At 35.7% G+C, this 24000-nt stretch overlaps 1 protein-coding gene across 5 annotated transcripts in view; it reads left to right on the plus strand.

The window, feature by feature from the left end:
* LOC144970269 (uncharacterized) overlaps positions 1-24000 on the plus strand; it is a 251041-nt gene that overhangs the window by 154335 nt on the left and 72706 nt on the right. Inside the window, exon 1 of one of the 5 annotated variants that reach the window (XM_078909731.1) lies at positions 17568-17662. The exons of the other annotated variants lie outside the window; for them this stretch is intronic. The gene's annotated coding sequence lies outside the window, so the exon portion shown is untranslated. Of the gene's footprint in view, positions 1-17567; positions 17663-24000 lie in introns of those variants that run through there. 5 annotated transcript variants of the gene reach the window in all.

Here is a 24000-nt window from a genome sequence, read left to right on the forward strand (position 1 = left end):
CGCTCGGAATAAACTGACTTGACTTCGCTCGGAATAAAGTGACTTGACTTCGCTGACATAGTCGACAGACTTTGCAGCCTCGGCGGCCTTCTCGGTTTCTGTGCAGATGGATAATCTCCCATTCCAGTCTGTTTAATGCCATATTATCTCTGATGTTGTTTGAGGTCCGTGGTTGATGTTTGGTAATATTTTGAGTGGTATATTGGCAATGGGGTGAGTAGTCGTTCTTTGAAATTGGGTGCCAAACTGGTGACGTAGAATGAGCCAGATGAAGAAAAATAGACATTGATAACATCTGAAGTCTCGATTTTTATCAGAGATCTGATCCGCCAAAAATTAAATAAAACATGGTGCGCAAAGCTCGTATGTAGACTTCAGAGTTTTGATCCGCCGATCATGAAAAGCAAGACTTCATAGGTTGCATCCGCCGGCTATCGACATCCATTAAACAATAAAAATTATATATATAAAAATGACTCCTATAAATTCAATGTTTAGCTGCTAACTCATTTTGACATAATACCGGTTGGAGTGGATCGGTCACAAATAAATGAAATGAAATACTAGCCAGATTGTGACTCATCACACATTGCAGTGCCTGATTATAATGTTGCAAAAATTAAATAAATGACATGTAATTGTACAATCCTCCCCCCCCCCCCCCCCCCCCCCCCGCCCGTCCACCACCACCACCTTCATCCCTTATTCACTCCGATTCCACAATCGTCATTTTCGGCCACCTACCTGTATATTATTATCCCGCCATTTTTACACGTTTCGAATGGCGAGGTATTTTCTCAGAAACACTTGGGTATTTGTATTTTCTTTAACTCAGAACTCTACCGCCTTTCTGAGTTTCATCTGGGGTTTAACATGCGACAATATATAAGGTACTTCAGAATGTAGTTGCACTGTCGTTGTCATTGTTAATTTATGCATTGGCTTGAATTGGCTAGTCAATATGTATGCACTAAAAAGGAGTGTATGTATTCGCCTACTTGGTAGTAAGAATAAGTATACTGGCAAGTTGTGAAATACTGTAAGGGAGAAAAGAAAACATCTAGAATAGGCTTCATTCCCCATGTTGAAGGAAAGGAAATAAGATAATATGCAGTATGAACTGACAGCATGCTAAAGAGAGTATTACACGCATCTGGCCATTCTTTGTTATGGTTATTTGGTGCATAAGGTACAACTTGTTATGGAGAAGACGGTGGAATTTAGATTGATAGTTAATAGATAGATAGATAGATAGATAGATCGATAGATAGATTGATAATTAATATATATATATATATATATATATAATATAATATATATATATATATAGATAGATAGATAGATAGATAGATAGATAGATAGATAGATAGATAGATAGATAGATAGATAGATAGATAGATAGATAGATAGACAGACAGATGGATAGATGTATAGATAAATAGATGGACTAAGAGAGAGAAGTAGGGAGAGAGAGAGAGAGAGAGAGAGAGAGAGAGAGAGAGAGAGAGAGAGAGAGAGAGAGAGAGAGAGAGAGAGAATAGTGGGGCGGGGAGGTAGGAGGGGGGGGGGAGGCGAATGAGGAAGGAGATGGGGTAAATCTTTGCGGACATCGCGCGAGTTGTTCAGTTGTTCCGTCCTCAGCTTCCAAACAAGATAATAATTTGTTTGAATTTGCTTTCGGATGGAATGGAAATGTCTGGCCTTGATTGTCAATTCTTGCCAACCAACCTTGGATACCGACTTGTTTTTTCTACTCCTGAAGTGACCTACAGTGTCGAACTGGTTTTATGTCGTGTGATTGGGGCGAAAAACATAACAAAACAAAACAAAAATACACACCCCCAAAAAAAACATAACAAAGAATAATAAACACACACATACACACACACACACACACACACACACACACACACACACACACAGAAGCAAAAAAAAAAAAATAAAATAAAATATGAATAAATAAATGAATGAAGTCCGAGGTTTGAGAGTTTTTGCCAAGATGAGGGTCATTTAAATGGATCGATATATTTGAAGGACGAGTTTTCTGGCCAAATCTTTAAATTTGTGTTTTATTTTTTTCCCCATAGTACAGCCGTATAGTTATGATTTGCAGCCGGGGACTTATCAAGTCTCAAGGATTGATTTTGACATCACATGAGATAAAAGATAAACTTGTTTTTCGTGATGATAAAACATAGCCAATTAGATCTGGGCCCCCCCCCCCCCCCCCCTCTTTCTCCCCACATCCGATTCTTCGTTTTTCTGTCCTCTCTCCATTTTTATCTCTCCATATTTCTTTTCCTCTTATTCGATAAGAGAATTTTCTATCCATACCTTTTCTCACTAAAGTTTCTTCTGATAAACGGGGACAACGTGGCTCAGCGGTACGGGCTTTGCTTCGTACCCGATAGGTACCAAGTTCGATGGCCTGCCGCTGCTGCTGTGTGGCCTTGAGCAAGTCACCTCGGCCTAGCCCAATTTGCGGCGCTCCACTCGAATTAATCGAGTCTTCTTGCCTTATTTTACAGAGATGCCAACTCTTGTGAAAATTACGATTTTAAAAATATTATAACATTTTTTTTAATTGAGCTTTTAAATTGAGCTGTTATATAGATCAATATCCACTAAACGTGCTCAAAGCGCTTTACAAGGGATCCCTGGCCAACAGCAGCATTTAACATGTAGGACGGTACATGACGCCTTTTAGGCGATATTACAATTTTTTTTTTCGGACAGGGAATACGCTGTTAACGGCCAAGTACTCTTTTTACACCCGAGTACGGTGAGAGAATGTGAGTAAAGAGCCTTCTCCAAGGACTCAACTATGCGCCGAGCGAGGCTCAAACCCAGGACCTTCCGATCCGAAAGCGTGTGTCATACCACTAGACCACATAGCCGCACAAATATAAAAAAATGGTGACTTTCAGAACACATTTAACAGTAAACTAGAATTGATTATGCCATTAGCGTTTCATGTTGATATAATATCACACCATCGTACACAATCACATTACTAAGTAATATGGTGTATGCACATTCCAATTTGGTTTGTCATGCTTTTATGATCATAAATATACCAGCAATTGTATAAATGTGGTTTCAAAATTACTCTTCAAAGTTAAAGGCAAGAAACAAAAATACAAGAAAGATTTGTTTTCTCTTTCTTTTCTTTTTTTTTTTTTTCCATTTCGGGGAGGAGGGAGGGGGGAGGGGGGGGGGCGTTATTTGCTTGTCCGATTCGTCAACTGGACCAGAGTTTTCTTCACAGTCCATCCATTTTTTTGCGCGCATATTATTATATCATGCATGACCTTGACAAATGACTTGCCATTTCGTTTCGTTCGAAATTTGAAAATTCAAATTTTTAACGGGTTGACGTTATCTATGTAATCAGTTTGCTTTTCAGATTCTTGGAGCGTTGTGTTACATTATAGATAGTTGCATTTTATAATATTTTGTATTTGGAATAGCATAGTTTCGTGTGATTACCCATAATGCAATAGATGTGGAGGAATAATGGATTGTTCATGGAATGATAATTATTCTTGTCAGCGAAAATCTTACGAGGTGATGGTGGGGGTGGGTGGGGGGGGGGGGGGGAAGTTGTAAACAACAGCTAATCCAACGTTTTTACAAATAGAACAGTTACATCGTGATTCAGTCTTGAAAATCACCAACCCCGCCGTGAAAATCTTAAAGGATTAAAGTAAACCAGTTAACTGCCTTATTGTGGAAAACTGGTATTCAGAAATTTGACCAGGAAACTCGTCCTTCAAATATCGATCTATTTAAATGACCCTCGTCTTGGCAAAAACTCTCAAACTGGGACACAATTTCAAATACGAGTTGTTTTTAAAAAATCAGAATGCGATAGTGAGCTGTTTAATTGTCTGTTATTCAACTATTGAATTATAATAATCTTAAATATGTTTATCATTGAAGCGTTGTTTTCTCCATCAAAAAGGGCCCATAAATTCGCGGCATCGTCAAATATTCGTTTATATTACTGTATCATCACAAATTTTATACGATAAATAGATTATAAGTTTACAATTTCAGCTTTCTTGAGAGACCAATACTTTTCAAAGGTATTTGTTAAAAATATTACACGGTTCCAACGCCCTTCTTTCACCATCTCGTATGTAAATCTATAACATTTATAAGCAACCAGTTTCGATGTTTCGGTCATCTGAGTCGTCGGCGAATGCTGATAAAGATCGTCTCCTTGCTAATTTACGATATTGTGTAAATGTCTATTGAAGTAGGGCCGGCATGAAATTGACAGAAATATTTACGACCGGGTGACGTTGAATGTTTGAACAGGACTTGAAATCGGCAATGGTCAAATTATTGTTATAGTCCTTGTAAATAAGGAATGGGGTTGGGGAATGGGGAGAAGGCGGGTGTTGGGGGGTGGGGCGGGGGTGGGGCGGGGTGGCGTGTTTTTGTTGGAACTTGTTAAGGAAATAAGAGTTAGAATACGTTCTGGTGTTTTAATACGTAATGTTGTCTGTAAATGCTGCAAGCGCCGCCTAAGTCATGGGACTAAATAAACATACAGAGAATTAGAGCATTCCCAAAGAGTTGTTTATCGGCGATCTGAAACTCTTGGTTTGGTTCCTAGGTTTTGGTTCGTATCCTCTGCCAACCTCACCGACTTGATAGATAGTTAAGTTCTTTATGATCTCATGCTTTGATACCCATCGCTCTGATGACGTAAGGTTGAGTTCCTGAAAAAGGCTTTCTACATTATTCACATTACATCACCGTACTCAGGTGCCAAATGAGGACCTGGTCGATAACAGTTATCTCTGTTTAGAAAACAATGTAATATGACTCTACAGGCGCCGTCTCGACCTAATTGTTATGGTTCGCTGTTGACTTGGGATCTCTAAAAGAGCTTTGAACACATTCAGTTGATTTTACTCTTTAGGAAAGCTCGATTTTTACAATAAAGTATGAATCATTGGCACTTGAGCAAAGGAATGATCACCCAAATTCATAATAATAGAATCAATGAAATTTGATCTATCTGTATACATTATTTATTCAATTGAAATGTGGGTCTATGGACAGAAGAATAATCGTATGGATAGCGTGACACAAGAATTATAATATTTGTTTAAAAACTCCTCCCAGATTTAGCGAACAATATATTGTAGACAAATATACATAATGGGATAGCCATTTATTGTTTGCGTATATTGAGGATGAATTGAACATGATATTTCTTTGATGTCAGATCAGTTCAAACCCGGTTCTTATTTTCACCTGCAAACTTCCTCTTTCGCGTCTTCTACATTGCTTTTTTACGTCAAGAGAGCTGAGTGTTCGTCAACAGTCTTCTCGTGTTTCATAAATTAATACACAAATGCTGCATAAAGCATAATATTATGGATCTATTCTTTTTTTATATATATATATGGTTGGGGTGGTTAACATTGTTCCGTACATCCCTTGTTAAATTTTTATCAACAATCAAAGACATACTGGCATGTCTAAATATTATAAAACTATTTTTTATAGATTAAACGAATAACCTGCACAATTTTTTTTTCTTTTTTAGAGTAAGGGTAATTCTATCACCTGTTTACTCAAATGATTTTCTATAAAATATTCCAGGTCCTTTAATGTTGTGAATCACCATCCCACCGCCTTGTTGACAACAGTGTTGTGTGTCCATACATACAGATTTTATTACCGGATTGATTTATGATATTTGGTGGCTCAAAATATTCATCTCGATATCTTAAGTTAATTTCCACAATACAATATGTGCGGCTATGTGGTCTAGTGGTATGACACTCGCTTTCGGATCGGAAGGTCCTGGGTTCGAGCCTCGCTCGACGCATAGTTGAGTCCACATTCTCTCACCGTACTCAGGTATGAAATGAGTACCTGGCTGTTAACAGCGTTGTCTTTGTCCTAACAGGCGTCAAGTCTCGTCCTACATGTTAAATGTTGCTGTTGACCAGGGACCCCTTGTAAAGCGCTTTGAGCACGTTAAGTGGATATTGCGCTATATAAAAGCTCAATATTATATTAATAGTATAATATATTTTTTTTTAAAAACATCAGTGCTTGTTCGTAATAGCCTTAAGTGCACGTTCTCTACCAGTCCGAGACGTCCGTTGAATGTGGACACATTTGCAATCAAGTAAAACGGGAGTAAAACACATCAGAACTGTAAATTAACACTTTTAATTAACCTTATAATCAAGAAACACGAATATCTAGTGTTGTTTATTTTGGCTGGATAAATGAAGAAAAACAATAATCTTATTACGGCCACAATTGGGCCAGCCAATGCCCTATCATTTAATGCTTTGTTTTATTATGATATAAATTAACCTTATAATCAAGAAACACGAATATCTAGTGTTGTTTATTTTGGCTGGATAAATGAAGAAAAACAATAATCTTATTACGGCCACAATCGGGTCAGCCAATGCCCTATCATTTAATGCTTTGTTTTATTATGATATAAATTAACCTTATAATCAAGAAACACGAATATCTAGTGTTGTTTATTTTGGCTGGATAAATGAAGAAAAACAATAATCTTATTACGGCCACAATCGGGTCAGCCAATGCCCTATCATTTAATGCTTTGTTTTATTATGATATAAATTAACCTTATAATCAAGAAACACGAATATCTAGTGTTGTTTATTTTGGCTGTATAAATGAAGAAAAACAATAATCTTATTACGGCCACAATCGGGTCAGCCAATGCCCTATCATATAATGCTTTGTTTTATTATGATATAAATTAACCTTATAATCAAGAAACACGAATATCTAGTGTTGTTTATTTTGGCTGGATAAATGAAGAAAAACAATAATCTTATTACGGCCACAATCGGGTCAGCCAATGCCCTATCATTTAATGCTTTGTTTTATTATGATATAAATTAACCTTATAATCAAGAAACACGAATATCTAGTGTTGTTTATTTTGGCTGGATAAATGAAGAAAAACAATAATCTTATTACGGCCACAATCGGGTCAGCCAATGCCCTATCATTTAATGCTTTGTTTTATTATGATATAAATTAACCTTATAATCAAGAAACACGAATATCTAGTGTTGTTTATTTTGGCTGGATAAATGAAGAAAAACAATAATCTTATTACGGCCACAATCGGGTCAGCCAATGCCCTATCATTTAATGCTTTGTTTTATTATGATATAAATTAACCTTATAATCAAGAAACACGAATATCTAGTGTTGTTTATTTTGGCTGGATAAATGAAGAAAAACAATAATCTTATTACGGCCACAATCGGGTCAGCCAATGCCCTATCATTTAATGCTTTGTTTTATTATGATATAAATTAACCTTATAATCAAGAAACACGAATATCTAGTTTTGTTTATTTTGGCTGGATAAATGAAGAAAAACAATAATCTTATTACGGCCACAATCGGGTCAGCCAATGCCCTATCATTTAATGCTTTGTTTTATTATGATATAAATTAACCTTATAATCAAGAAACACGAATATCTAGTGTTGTTTATTTTGGCTGGATAAATGAAGAAAAACAATAATCTTATTACGGCCACAATTGGGCCAGCCAATGCCCTATCATTTAATGCTTTGTTTTATTATGATTTTCATAAGATTTACCAATTTGCTCTAGTTCGATATACTATATGCTGATTCGTTAAGAATTCAGGTTTTCCCCGGCCATAGAGAGGTAAATAAACTCTATCTGACTCTCTCTCTCTCTCTCTCTCTCTCTCTCTCTCTCTCTCTCTCTCTCTCTCTCTCTCTCTCTCTCTATCTCTCCCTCTGTCTCTCTCACTCATCCCTCTATCTATCTATCCATCCATCTATCTATCTATCTATCTATCTATCTATCTATCTATCTTTCTTTCTTTCTATCTATCTATTTATAGCTCCCTCTCTTTCTATTGTTATCATGCTCTTTTTACAGACACACACACACACACACACACACACACACACACACACACACACACGCAGGCATAAACACGAACAATTGTTTGTCTAGTTTATTATCATAATACGTGCACACGTAAATATTCCAATGCACACGAATATACATACATTCTACAGTCAAACACTTTTAGATAAGGAAGAGAAAAGGGATGAAAGAAAGAAATAAAGAGAGAGAGAGAGAGAGAGAGAGAGAGAGAGAGAGAGAGAGAGAGAGAGAGAGAGAGAGAGAGAGAGAGAGAGAGTCCCATTTCACAACCCTATTCATTTTATTACTTTATAGTTCCGCCTACGTAAATTTTATCATTGTGTAGCCTATGATCGTCATAAATGGTCGCCAATGCAGATACTGAATATGAAAATCTAAACCGAGACAACCACAACAAAACACTATACACTCCTTGACTATGACTAAAGCACATTTTACAAATTACACAATAGTTTTTCTTTTTTTTTCAAATAAAGATATCAATCGTTTATAAGCAGGCCCGTCAAGTTGCCGATACATCTCAAACCTGGGCCTTATGTTTTCTCTCGAAATCTCAGATTTGAGACTTTTTGCGCAAGTTGAGAATCATTAACATTATAATTGATCCATTTCTGGCCAAATTTATTTTAAAATGTGTTTCCAAAAACAAAACAAAAATAATAATTCGAATGTGGCATTTTATATCCAAGACTGAATGAATGCGAATTTTTAGAAAAGGCGTTATGTTGCAATCGTGAAAGCATTCGACCAGGCGCCGTTCTGATCAAAGACTGAATAAAAACGCTATTGGCAGTCAGTTCCACTCATATAATATTTATTATTATGCAGCTGCATTTAGGGCACAATCTTAATACATTTTACATAGCTTGTTATTTCAAGATGTTAATCTGATTGACTTTAGGAGTTAATGCGTCTGTGACGCTTTCTGGATTACGCCAGCCCCTTATTTAGAAACATAAAATTCTTCTTCTTCTTCTTCTTCTTCTTCTTCTTCTTCTTCTTCTTCTTCTCTTATTATATTATTATTATTATTATTATTATTATTATTATTATTATTATTATTATTATTATTATTATTATTATTATTATTATTATTATTATTATTATTATTATTATTATTATTATTATTATTATTATTATTATTATTATTATTATTATTATTATTATTATTATTATTATTTATTATTGTTATTATTATTGTTTTTTTTTTGTTTTTGTTTTTTTGGATTAATTTTTTAACTATCTAAAAGCCTTTATCTGCCCAAACTTTTAATAGACCATCATTAGATTTTTTTTTTTTTTACATATTGTTCAATGTCATATGAACAAACAATAAATAGAGAATAGCACAGTGATTAATATTGCTCGGTTATTTTCAGAATAATAGATTACAAAGACAAATTTTGAGGCTCAAGAGGGTCGCAATAAGTGACGTGGAAAAAAATAAATTAAAAAGACACGAAAATCAAATAAAAAACAAACAAATAATGATAAAAACCAGAACAAAATCACGCAATAAAATTATCGCATTGCACGACAAACGAGTTCCTCAGATATGACCAAAATATGTGACATATCGTCTCGAAAGGGTAACATGTCGGGGTGAACGAGCTGCCAAAAAACTTAGTTTAAGTCGGCAATGACCAAAAATACGAGATTTTATATTTATTGTTAATCTAAGGAGCAGCGTGGCTCAGCGGTACAGTCTTTGCTTCGTACCCGAAAGCTACCGAGTTCGATCACCCGCCGATGCGCCATGTGGCCTTGGGCATGCCTTGGCTCATATTGCGGCACTGCACTGCGACTGACGCCTGGGTTATTCCAGTCTTCCCTTGGAATAGACCCAAGAGAAAAAATTCTCCTATGGGATGAATAAAGGGAATTAAAAAAAAAAAAGTATATTGTCTTCGATAACAGATTTAAGAATTGGCCCCAATTTTACATGTTTGACTCCAAAATCATTTTAAGGCACCCAAATCATCACAACACTAGGTGCCTATATTATCAGATCTGATAACCCAGCTCAATAATGGGCTTGTTTTAACACTGTTGCAATGGACAATATTTTGCGTTCGTTTGAGAGTACATATTTCCATTATATCAACAATGAGCTCATAACAATTCGGCTTACAGACCTGCAAATAAGTATACGTCGTCGAAACATAAAGCCGGTTGGAAGCGGCGGGCCACAATTTTTATTAAAGTGGTGTACCATCCCTTTATTTAGTCATTCAAAAGTCACATTGACAATTCTTCTAGACCAATTGATAAAGTACAGTGGCTGGCAGGGCTAGGGAATGTCTTGTAGGAAGAGATAGCAAGAAGAGGATCAAATCGGGTTCAGATTCAAGCCCCCTGGTGACAATTCTGTGTAGGAAATCTCTTGTTTGCTTTAGCTTTAGCGATAAGAGTTTGGAAGACAAGTGAAGTGAAGGATTCTTATGTCAAAGTTGGTCAACATAGCTGTCATCGAATTTGTCCTATCCGATCCGTTCTTTTTATTGCTTTGTTTTTAGTCTCGTTTGATATAATCTCGATATCGTTGCTCATAATTTGATAGAGCACTGGGCTTACAAGCATAGGGTCCGTTTCGATCCCCATAATGGGGTGATTTTTTTTTCTTTCTTTTTTTGTTTGTTTTGTTTGGTGCACCCTGTAGTGATTGGTTTGGTTTCTGGGTTGCTTCGCAAAAGTCGAACTGCCTTATTTGCGGATTCGTGGTCCTGTGGTAAGACACTCGCCTTCGTACTAGTAGGTCCCGGGTTCGAATCTTGCTCTGGGTGGCGCAAAGTTGAGTCATTGGAAAAGGCTCTTAGGTCAGCGTTAGCAGCGTTGTATCTGTTGAAAAAATAGTACTAATACTTTACAGGTGTCAGTGCCGTCTTACATGTTAAGTGTTGCTGTTGACTGGGAATCCCCGGTAAAGCGCTATGAGCATCTTTAGAGGATACTGTTTTTTTTATAAATGCTCAATTTATTTCCTATCCAAAGGATAGCATGCAATTACAGGTTATTATTGTTACATCCCGTGTAACACTATAAATATCGAAATAATTCCGTGTCCATGAGCCCCTGGCTCTGAAGTTACTTTATGTTTCATTGGATAGCATTGGCTCATACTTTTCGTATCCAACAAAGACTATGCAAATTATATTATTATTATAAATTATAATACTACGCTTTCTGTATATATTTATAAAACCAACAACATTGTTTTAAATACTTTTTTTTATATTTCGACATATTACTTCACAAAGCGTGTCTACGTCATTGTCAAAACAAAACTCAGCTGACATAAGATAATTATGTTTATACATAAATGGTTGATGAGTCAGTGAATGAATGGAACAATTTTTATACTCACTGATGGAATTGAATGAATGGGATAAAATAGATTAATAAATTTGTAAATAAATAAGAAAGTTAATTGATTTATAACCAACAATGAAACTAAAGCTTGGGGGGCGGGGGAGGGGGAGGGGGAGGATATGAATGAGTGGGTCAAAATAAATTCATAGGCTTGTAAATGAAAGAAGAAAGTGAAATGAAAGCATGGGCGTGGGTGGGATATGAATGAATGAATTAAAATGAATAGATTGGTAAATATAGTAGTTAATGAAGACAATAGTTAATGAATGAATGAACAACACCGAAATGAAAATAGTGGGTGGCGAGGGAGTAGAGAGCGAGTGGATGCGTTTGAAAAAAGAAAAAAGAAAAAGATTGATAAATGAATAAAGTGATAAATAATAATACAAACAATAATATGTAAATGAATAGAAAAAAATCTAATAAGTAAATAAACAGAAATGAAAGACCAGCTAGATAAACGCTTGGAGGGAAAATGAATGAGTGAGTGAATAAAAGAATAAGAATGAACAAGCAAATAAATAAAAGGATACCATTGAAGGAATTGGCTGGCCATCAAATGAATGAATGACTGGTTAACAGCACAACTAATACCACTCGTAATCATAATTATCGAAATCGTAAAAATAAACTGGAATGCATTATCAATCTAAGCAAGTTGTCTATGTTTGTTCTCCATTCATATTTATTGTCTTAAGGCATATTATCGGAATAATAATATTAACGATAACGTTGATTAATCATATCGAATTTCTGTCAACACGTCGTCTCAATTCTTGTATGCCATCAATCTTATATCGATATCTCATTATTTGTTTTTACAATGCAGTAGGAAAGAGCTCGGAGCGGAGGTATTTGGCAACGATGCTACAATGAGGCGTGGATGGAAATTATTTTTGCTGGGAATTTTCTTGGTACTCGTAGCGCCATGTTTGGCAACCCTACAGTTTATTGTAGCATTCATGAGGGGAGGTGGGGGGGGGGGGGGGGGGGATTCTAAAACTATTAAATTACAATCATATTGGAACATATCTGACTAAAGACAACGTTCGGTTACTTCAACTCATTTATTGTGCCTATCAGTTAGTCGTGAAGTCGTAATATAAAGTGATTTGGTTATATTTATTTATTTATTTATTCGTTCACTAAACTATTTATTTATTTGTTCACTAAACTATTTATTTATTTCCTTTTTCCTTTTTAAAAATATTTCTTTCTTTATTTGTTTATTTAAACTTCTTGGTCTTCACTTCATAGTGCTACCTGTCTATCATCTTATGTTATGTAAAGAGGGTCAATGGAAAGTTACAATGTACGGGGAAAAAAAACAAAACAAACAAACATTTATGATCATAAAAATAAAAATGAAAGTAACAATAAAAAGTAAAGAGTCGTTCAATTTTACCGCATCGAGTAGCATAGCACTCCGATGTGCTCGATTCCGTTGGTAAATCCAACGTTATCTTTACGATAATTTGAGTCAAATAACAATGATTATCGTTGAAAGGAAATGAATGTATTGGTAATGATAGCGAGCCGCGGGAATGTGCTGACATATGTTTGTTTTTGTTTTTTGTTTTTTTTTTTTTTTTTTTTTTTTTTTTTTTTGTGTGGGGGGGGGGGGGGGGGGGGGGGGGTGAGGGGGGGGGTTGTATTTATTTGTTGTTTCGTTTGTTGTTGTTTTTTTTTGTTTTGTTTCCTTTTTGTTTTTTGTTGTTGTTTTTTTTGATTTTTTGTTGTTTTTTTTTTGTTTGTTTTTGTTTTGTCAAAGCCAACGACCCCCCCCCCCCCTCTCTCTCTCTCTCTCTCCCCCCCCCTCTCTCTCTCTGTCTGTCTCTATCACACACACACACTCTCTCACACACACACTCTCTCTCTATCTCTCTCTCTCTCTCTCTCTCTCTCTCTCTCTCTCTCCTATGTCTTCCGTTTCTCATCTCCTCAAAATGCATTAATATCTACTGTACTATCTTCCTCCATCTCTATCTCTCTCTCTCTCTCTCTCTCTCTCTCTCTCTCTCTCTCACTCTCTCTCTCTCTCCTGTCAAATCTCAGTGGCTTGAAAATCACTAATCCATTTAATCGTCAATAAACACAACATCATCAATCATGACACATCAACATTGTCAATAACTACAACATACGTCGCATTCTACTCTGTGTTGCAAATAACATTCGGATTTTATTGACTTGCATACCGAAAAGAAATAAAATAGATTTTTAATAGATCTTCGCAACATACTGTTAGATTTAGACGGCCCTCACCGTGTCAACGCATCTTAAATTTGAAATGTCAAATTAATAAGTACTTGATAAAACAAACAAACAAACAACAGAACAGACAATAATGTTGACACAAAAAGCTGGCCTGTTTAAACCAAGACATGGATAGTATGGAAGTATATATATATATATATATATATATATATATATATATATATATATATATATATATATAGAGAGAGAGAGAGAGAGAGAGAGAGAGAGAGAGAGAGAGAGAGAGATAATCAAATTAGATCTCCCACCCACACACATCCACCCCCCCCCCCAACACTAGTACAGTACACATACATTTATCTATAGGACGTTTCAATACCATTTAATTGGCTGGCTTAAGCCAACAAGTAATCCCAAACATTCAATTTCCTAACAACCATCCATCATCCCCTTCACCACCATTGCAAACGATCTGGAAAGAGCCGTATTTGAAAATTTGGCCAGAAAACTCGTCCTTCAAACATCGATCGTTGTAAATGACCCTCATCTTGGCAAAAAACTCTCAAACCTGGGACCTCGCGAGGTTAAACTTGTGATACGAACATCTAAAATGCACTAGTAAAACAAAGAAAGTTAGTTTCTCTCAGTTAGCAGAAAGACCTAGAGAGCTCGAGTTCATCCGGGCCTTTGTAGCGTTGGTTTTTTCTACCAGGTACAAGATCTAACTTATATTTTGTGTTTTATAAATTGGAAATGAAATATTTGACAGCTTTCTACGTGCACATGTTTTCATATTTATTTGTCTGATAACCGAACGCAATATGGCCTTGTCTTCAACATCAATTGTAATGGACACCATTTTGCGTTGGTTTGAGTATATTTCCATTACAACAATGAGACCCCAACAATTTGGGTTATCAGACCTGTAAATAAGTGCACGTTGATCTGTTTGGTTAATTAATGGATTGAACATTGTTGAAGAGCATTGGATTTGGTGCAAACTCGATCAATGCACTGTATAAATTGTGCACGCAATGCACTTATATAATTTGTGAATGCAATTATATATCTTCATTTTTCGTCCAGATTAAAAATAAATGTCTGCCGTTGTCACTATATTCCTTTTCAGTTTTGTTGATTTTATAATAATTAACGTGAGATTTTATATATTGCATTCACATCATACGCTAGACGATGCAAAACCAATGAAATACTTGAAAATGTGTCGCTGTTATTTCCTTTTGTTTTCATAATGCGGTCTTCCTATCGAGGCGCTGTTGCCTACCTGCAAGTCTCGGTTCAATTTTCTCTCACCTATCTATTACTATCGTGGTATATACAACGGATACAGTGACAGTGATTGAAATTGGACACCGGATACCAACAAGACAGAACGATAGGCGTTGGTCATTCAAGAAGAGCTGGTCAGTTTATGACAACTCAGCCCCCCCTCCCTCTCTCTCTCTCTCTCTCTCTCTCTCTCTCTCTCTCTCTCTCTCTCTTTCTATTTCCTTCTTTCTTTCTATATCTCTCTCGTTCTCTCTCTCGCACACACACATACACACACACACACACACACACACACAAACACATTGCATTAGTAAAATAACGACACTGTAGAACAGTCGAGTCTTTCGACATGGATTATACCATAGTTTGTTCGAATCTTAGTGATATTCATTGTTTATTGTGACCAACCGTCTCAAAACGGTGTTCTGTCGGGACGAAATTTATGATAAAATTTGCATTTTATGTCAAAATCAGAAAAAATACAAAGCGTTAACTTTTTACTGTTCACGAAATGACATTCGGTCTTCATAATAAAGCATACAGATCTCACTCAAATATCAGACTTTATACTACACATTTAATTTTCTGTGTCTTGTACATGCCGACATAATACCCTGTTTAAAGATTCGGCACATTTACTAACAAAAAATGATACAGAGAATGAACGAATAAATCATTTGCTCATTGTGTACATTATCTTATGGCAATGGACTGGATTTAGACTTCCTGAATCTCTAACATGCTCAGGTTGGGTGCTCCCAGAATAGGGTCTTGGGAGCAGAAAAAAGTGGCAATGATACCCATCACTTTTCCAAGTGATTTCTATATAAAATTGGTTTGCAATTTTTTTTCTTGTTTTCTCCCTGGAGACCAGATGATATTTGAATCTATCTTTAATAGAAGATTCTTGAAAACCTACGTTTAGAGTTCGAACGTGCTCTCAATACCGCTGCACAACCTTGGGACCTTGGGAACGAGTTCGAAATTTCAAACGCAAGAGGTCAGGAATACGTTTATCATACCCACCCAATGATCTCAACCATGTTATTTTCCATTAAGATTTATCGCTGTGTTCACCAACGGGTGAAAATATTACCGATATCAAATAGTTGATCTTAGGAAATTATCATTTTGCTGAAGATATCACTACGCGTCAAAATCTATTTTTAGTAAAACCGGATGCTTATGGGAGGAAAATATTTATTGAACTCCTAGGATTATTTGGACGACTCATATTATTTTTTGCTATTAATGCTTTTGTAAAATCGTCTTTTCTCCGAAACGAAATGGGTAAACTAATATGCGTCTATAAATTTTTGAGTTCAGTAGTTCTCATCGCAGCTTGTTCACCCAGCAGTTAATGAAAAACTGAATCTCCTTAGAGCTGTCGAAAGTAAAAATGACAATAAAGGAATGTTTTCACCATGCCACAATATATTATGTCGTAGACTGCCGACTTCGCCGTGCTAATTGGGACAACCGTCATCTTTTCAAAGACATAACATTTTCTTTTGTTTTCAGTTGATATAAACGTTATTATCATCGGTCAGTCAGTCAGTACATCGGTACTAGGTATTAACTCTACAAAGCTGTAAACTATCTTTTTTAACTGCCAGAGGTAGCGGATGACGGTTTTAACTTTTAAAATGGCACTTTTAATGCGACTTTGTATGCTATTACTGAGCTGTTGTGTTGCATCTGCTGCTGCTGTTGTTGTTGTTGTTGATGATGATGATTATGATGATGATAATGATGATGATGATGATGTTGGTGGTGGTGGTGGTGGTGGTGAAGGTCGGGGTAGTGATGGTAGTGGTTCTGTTTCGTTGATGATAATGAATGCATAATATATTATTATAATCATATTGAATAAAAAGAGAATTGTCAACGGTGCATTTATATGATGACTTCATAAGAGACGACTTCTCTTCTGTCTTACATCGTACGTACTTTAACTCTCATTATTCTCTCGTTTTAACCACTTCATTTGGGTTTAACTGTTGCGTTTTACAGTCCGTCCTGTACTCATCCACACTTAAGAATAATAGCCAACGCCCTGATTTAAAACAGGATAGATTGTGGTGGTTTGCGAAGAATATCCTTCCGCTGCGATAATAGATGTTCTACAGTAATGGGCTCATTATAGATTTTAACTTAGTAATATTATACAATGAAATGATACATCGTGGTGAAAGATATTTTGTGGTGGTGGTTGTGGTTGAGTTGGTGGTGGTGGTGGTGGTGGGTGTGATGACGTTGACAACGATAACGACGAAGACGGCGATGCCGACGACGAGAGTAATGATGATAATAATAATAGTAATAATAATAATAATAATAATAATAATAATAATAATAATAATAATAATAATAATAATAATAATAATAATAATAATACTGATGATGATGATGATGATGATGATGATGATGATGATGATGATGATGATGATGATGATGATGATGATGATGATGATGATATTCATGATAACCCATCCAAATTTTGTCTTAAATACATAGCAAACACTCACAGAATAAGAAATTCTTTTCCCCAACTCAAAAAAAAAAAAAACATTTTTAAAATCCCCTAATCCAAATTTAGATTTTTTGTTGTTGTTCTATTTGTAGTCCATAGCATTCTTTGCTTTAAACTCTTTTTGGAGATGGGGGTCACGTTTCCAAGCCTTTCCTGCCGCCCCCTCCCTTCATGAACGGTTTTGTTTCGTTTTGCAGTGCGTCCTTCTTTGCAAGGTTGAAACTAATCCGCAGATAAATCGCCAAGACCATGCCTGCCAAACATAATTGGACACGGGAAGATTCGAACTGGTTTCAGGTAGAAATGTTTTGAAGCCAATAGATAGAAAAGGAATGAACAGAGGAGATGAAACTGCTCTGGTGTTCACATTTTAAAGATCTGAAAAAGTGTGTATGTATCAGTGCCAAATAAAGTACTAGATATTTCAAAAAGATCTGAAAAGCTGTGTGCGAAACAAAGAAAACCATCCCAAGAAAATCAGTCTGCCTCGAACCTCAAACCTTCTGATTACCACCAGTGCCTGGTCCCAATTTCATCCCTTTAAATTTAAATCGCTGTTTCATATACACTTGTTCAAATCTTGATCTTACACCTGCTTTCTACTCGTAATTTGTCACTTTAACAAGCTTTATAGCTTTGAATCCGGTCACCATGCAACATTTACGCATCATCATATTTATTTATATGTTTAATTTATTATTTATCAGTATATTTGTTTCCATCCGATTTAAGAAAAACGTAACGGATCTTACATGGGTCCAATGATGCATCATTGCACTCGCCAAAACAAATTAAACGATGTTTAAGAGGATAAGCAATGCAAAGAGTTGTTTTGTTAAAAGTCTTCAGTCTTCTTTTTTTTAAAATTGTCTTCCAAAATGTTTACTCGAGTTGGAGATAACTGACAGCGATTCTGTCGTTCGATCTCTCTCTCTCTCTCTCTCTCTCTCTCTCTCTCTCTCTCTCTCTCTCTCTCTCTCTCTCTCTCTCCCAATGTTTCTCTATTTACCCTGTTGCATAATACGGTCTGGACGAGGGATTGGCCTTTGCTAGGTGGTAACACGTCACAGGTACATGTATGTACTTAGGTCATCTCACTTCCTTCTTAATTCATCACACCACAGAGTGATTATACATTGCTTCCTTGACCGATCGTAATTTGATTTCCCTAACACCCCCTGCATCTATCTATCTATCTATCTATCTATCTATCTATCTATCTATCTATCTATCTATCTATCTATCTATCTATCTATCTATCTATTTATCTATCTATCTATCCATTTATCTATCTATCTATCATTTATCTATCTATCTATCAAATCTATCTATCTATCTATCTATCCACTCTATCTATCTATCTATCTATCTATCTATCTATCTATCTATCTATCTATCTATCTATCTATCTATCTATCTATCTATCTATCTATCTATTTATCTATCTATCTATCCATCTATCTATCTGACTCGTCTGTAGTGTATCCATTCATCCTGTTTAGTTGATAAACGGGAAACCAGAAACATCCATTTTATATGTTTTCGTATATTAAATTGAAGCTTACATTTAATTTCACATTGTTATTTATTTTTTCGAGCTTCGAGCAGCAACATTTCCATATTTAACGATAGCACATTAGTTTTCTTACATATTATGTCTACATAATACCATATTATAGCCATATCTAACAGCAAAAGGGCTAGCGATGTATCACCTACCCGTGCTTAGCTTTTTATTGACGTTTCGTAGACAGTTATGTACTTAATAAATACAGACATGTACGAGTTCTCACGGTCTCATTGAAGGATTGATTGCATTCCACTCGCTGTGTACATGTCTGCAGGTCTGATGACTGGACACAGCCGTATTTATGGGCTTGATTTAACGTTGTTGAAAAAGAAAACACTTTGCGTTGCAATGAGCCTATGATAACAATATAATATGGGCTATCAGATCTCCAAATAAGTACACACGTACTCCATCTTTTTTTTATTTCTTCCTATTAACCCCCCCCCCCCCCCCCCCCCCCCCCCCAAAAAAAAAAAAAAAAAAAAAAAAAAAAAAAAAAAAAAAAAAACAAACCAAAAAACCACACCGTTGTCACCTGTTTTGGACACGAAGTTTAATTTGATTTTTAAAATCGTTTTCTTTTTGTTTAGTGACCATTTCTAGTTAAAATTGAAGATTGCTTTGACAGACTGATGATGTATTGCCTCTCGAAATAATATTTGCAAGGCACTTTTTATTAGTGTCAGGCACATTTTAGAAACAGTTTCAACTTGTATAATATATCACTTATTAATCACTCAATCATTATCGGTCTTTATCTATCTATCTATCTATCTATCTATCTATCTATCTATCTATCTATCTATCTATCCATCTATCTATCTATCTATCTATCTATCTATCTATCTATCTATCTACTCTATCTAATCTATCTATATCATTATCGTCTATCTATCTATCTATCTGTCTTATCTATCCTATCCTATCTATCTATCTATCTATCTATCTATCTATCTATCTTAATCTATCTATCTATCATATTATCTATCTATCTATATCTTCTATCTATTATCTATCTATCTATCTATCTATCTATCTATCTATCTATCTATCTATCTATCTATCTATCTATCTATCTATCTATCTATCTATCTATCTATCTATCTATCTACCTAACGTACCAACTCCCCATCAATCTCTCTGTCTTTTGTATTTAAATCATCCGGCTATCCATTTATTTATGGCTACCTCTCAACCCTAACCTATCCTTTGTATAGTATATAGATACATAATACAGTCACCCATTCTAATAATGATATTTACAAAACGACAGAATCAGACTCAATAAGAGAAATGCATAGCTTGCTACTTTACAATATAAAAATACATAATGGCAATAATTGACACAGGTTTAACCCCTTGGGTAGAATTTTTGGCACGTTCACTTGTCACACACACGGAGAATATACAATAATAACACCATTCATAGTGGTAATGACAGAACGGCAGCGTTCTGCCGGCTGATTTTGGGTCGAGACCATGAAGTCCTAGGTCGAGACTGTCTCATCGTTAAAGAATTCCAATATTATGTAAAACAATCAAATAGACTAGATTATCGGTAAGGTAGGTTGGAGGGGGGGGGGGGGGGGGGGGGAGGAGGATGTTAAAGAGTCTTCCTATTGACGCATAACGTTCACATTACCCTAGTGTATCTCGGTTTTAGTGGCTTAAAACGCAAGGTGGATTTGGGGCGGGGTGGGGGGGAGGGGGGGGGGGGATTACCAATCAAGTAATGTCTAGTTGGTGTTTTTTTTTAATGAGTAGCAAAATTTAAAGGCTAGATTTTATCAATGCTCATGTTTTAGGTAATTACATGAAACATTGGCTGGGTAAGATGAATTCGATAAGACAAAAAGAATGTTATTTATTGCATTTTCAGCTAATCATAAAAATATATCCACTCTTTGCAGGATTGAGACGCTGGAGTGAGGGGGGAAAGGGGTGGGTGGGTGGTGGTAGTATTTGTCAATTAATTCAAAATGATATTTTAAATGGTGCCTTTAAAAGAATGGTGAGTGGGTTTTTATTATATTACTTGATATTATTATGTCCAGATTAGATCCATATGGGCGAGATCGATGAAGCTGCTATTTAATATTCAATGGGTGAACGGCAAGGGAATTTCAATACAGCTCGTCTGTGTATCGTGTCTGTGTATATAAATGTGTACATAAATTTTCCCCATACTATATGGGCACCATGCTGGGTTAGACTAGATACATGTATTTGGGAAGGGTTTTATGAGTATATTCTTCAATTTGCTGTACAGTTGTCGGCGTTAAAATTAGGTTTTGGTAAGTTAAAAAAAAAAACAAGCAAAAAAACAAAACAAAAACAAAAAAACAACAAAACCGTTGAACGGTATCGTGTTCATTTGTTTGTCTGTTTGTTGTCGTAATATTTGTTGAACAGATAATATATGAATAAGATGATTTTCCTTGGATGTTACGAGATGTACTTGAAAACTGTTTCCTAAAATTGAATGGTTTGATGTCGTTCTCCTCCCCCGATTCCTCCCCCGCCACCACTGAAGCTCTTGTTATTTTTTTTATAAGGTTTAAGTTTCAGGTATTGAATAGTGGATTGAGAGAGAGAGAGAGAGAGAGAGAGAGAGAGAGAGAGAGAGAGAGAGAGAGAGAAAGAGAGAGTCTGTGTGTGTGTGTGTGTGTGTGTGTATTTTTTATTAGGTGTAAGTTTCAGGTATTGAATAGTGGATTGAGAGAGAGAGAGAGAGAGAGTGAGTGTGTGTGTGCGTGTGTGTGTCTTTGTGTGTGTGTGTGAGGGGGAGAGGGCAAGGGGGGGGGGGAGGTCAAGTTAGAGGGAGAGGGAGGAAAATAGGGAGAGAGATTGAAAGAGATACGGTGGGAAAGTAAATGAGATTGTGTATCTCTGTGTGTTTATGAGTCTGTTTGTGTTTGTTAGAGAGAGAGAGAGAGAGAGAGAGAGAGAGAGAGAGAGAGAGAGAGAGAGAGAGAGAGAGAGAGAGAGAGAATGCATTGAAACTGATCAATTCATGCTTTATTACGACGTCCAAAGGGATCAAAGCGTCCGGCGTCTTGTTTAAACACCCCCACCCTATGCAAATGATGAAGAAGGCATTCATTGATATGACTCGTTGATTATCCCCAAGCCTGGAATTAATTTTGGAATTTAATGCTTCAGGCCCCGTCAATAAATCAGTCCCATTGTACGATAGTATGGGAAATGTGATTTACCTTAACCCTCTCCTTACCAACTATAAGAAAATCGTCACATTCGTTATACTTTTCTTATTCAAATATGTTTTGTACATCATAAAATTTAAAGAAAACGAACAGTGTGTTGTGGAGCACGTTTTGCTAAAGAAATTATGTATCGCAAGAACTTTACTGCTATTGGGTTTGAGTGATAAAAAATATCTTTTTGTGTTAGTCTGGGTGTGAAGTTTTGGGGGAAATCCCGAAAATGGCTGGTAAGGAGAGAGTTAACTCTTGTGTTCAAACCCAGTGAAAGTAAAACATGATTGGAAATGAGGAGAAAAGAAGACGTTTCAGGATCGAATCCTGATTGAACCCGCATCCAGCAAAAGAATGTGGTGGGATTGTTAAAAATAATTCTGCGACTTTTTCTTGTAATTTCACTATCAGTGTCTAAAATTACACCTGTTGCTTTCAATTGATGTCATGATTTGGTTTGTCAGCCATTGTTTTATATATTAATGTATATATCTTTCGATCTCGTTCTCTTTTGCCATATTTATGCCATATCTCCCTCTGTCGCACAATCACTTTTCCCTTTCGTAATGAAAAATTTATTATTCTTTTCTATATATTTTTTTCTTACTCTTTATATGACACGATTATTTCTTTCACATGTCTATATGTAAGACCATTATCTACGTCATGTGCTTGATCAAGCATGTGTAAATTTTATTACCCTAGCCTCTCTCTGTACTGTAGTAAAGTAAATTAAGTACTCCTAGTTCGTATCTACCTGGGAAATCAAAATTAATAAAAGAAAATGTAATAAGAAATAATATAGAAAATAGAAAGTTCAACAGAAAGCTTTCAAGAAGTGAAAGGAAAAAAGGAGAAAAAAAAAAAAAAAAAAAAGAGAAACGATCAAAAGTTAAACTTTGCACCCACTTCGTTTAACCAAGTCTACCGCAACCCCCCCAGGGATGTAAATCTTTCAGAATTATTAGGATTTCCTATTTTTCAGACATTTTCTAGCTTCCCCAAACAATTTAAATATTTCTTAATACCTCACTCCCAACAACTCTTGTGATAAGAGATACTGCTGTACATATAGAGAATTTGTAGTGAATATCCATTTTCAATGTACTGAAACACTTAATTTACACTACTGTTGTGTCAGTTATGATTATACGTGTATTTAACCATTCAACTTATTTCCACGACAGCTTCCGAATTTTAATTCGGAAGTACTAAGGATTGATAGCGTTCGAATTTCCGAATTTTCCTAATTTTAATTCGGAACTAGATTCACATCTGTTGTGTAAACAAGGAGGGTTATTTTTAGTTTTCCGGAAGCAAAACATGGGCTGCAGAATCGAAAGTAGAAGATGGTGGATATATATCGAGTATTCATGACTGAGTTCTGAGTTGTTGTTACACTTTCTTCCTAAGGCTCAATTGGAATGTATTTCTGTTTCTGTAAGTAATTCCTGTGTGTTGCAATTCATTTCAGTCATAATGAGTCTGAAGATACATTTCCCTTAGCCTTGGTCTTTATGAGAAATTTCGATGGGGTCTCATTTCTGGTTGAGACTGCCACGAACGTTTGACTGTGGTGGGGGAAAAAATCAAATTTGTTTGTTCTCATTGAAAGCTACACCAATAAAGTAAAGGGCTTTTAACTTTTAACACGATTCTAAACCTAATGTAGTATTTTAATTGTAATCTACTTCTTATTGCCTTTGTTATTAGCAGAAGGGTTTGGGGCCTGAGAAAATGATAAATATCGGGAGGTGACCATCTTTCCAATCTCAAAATTGGCCTTAGTAATGATATGGCTGTTGAAATTTGAGTACGAGTTTTTATTATTGTCAGATTCATTAAGTCAT

This window comes from Berghia stephanieae, chromosome 4 (assembly GCF_034508935.2).
Source record: "Berghia stephanieae isolate SIO BIC M18660-M18661 chromosome 4, UCSD_Bste_1.3, whole genome shotgun sequence".
Lineage (NCBI taxonomy): Eukaryota > Metazoa > Mollusca > Gastropoda > Nudibranchia > Aeolidiidae > Berghia > Berghia stephanieae.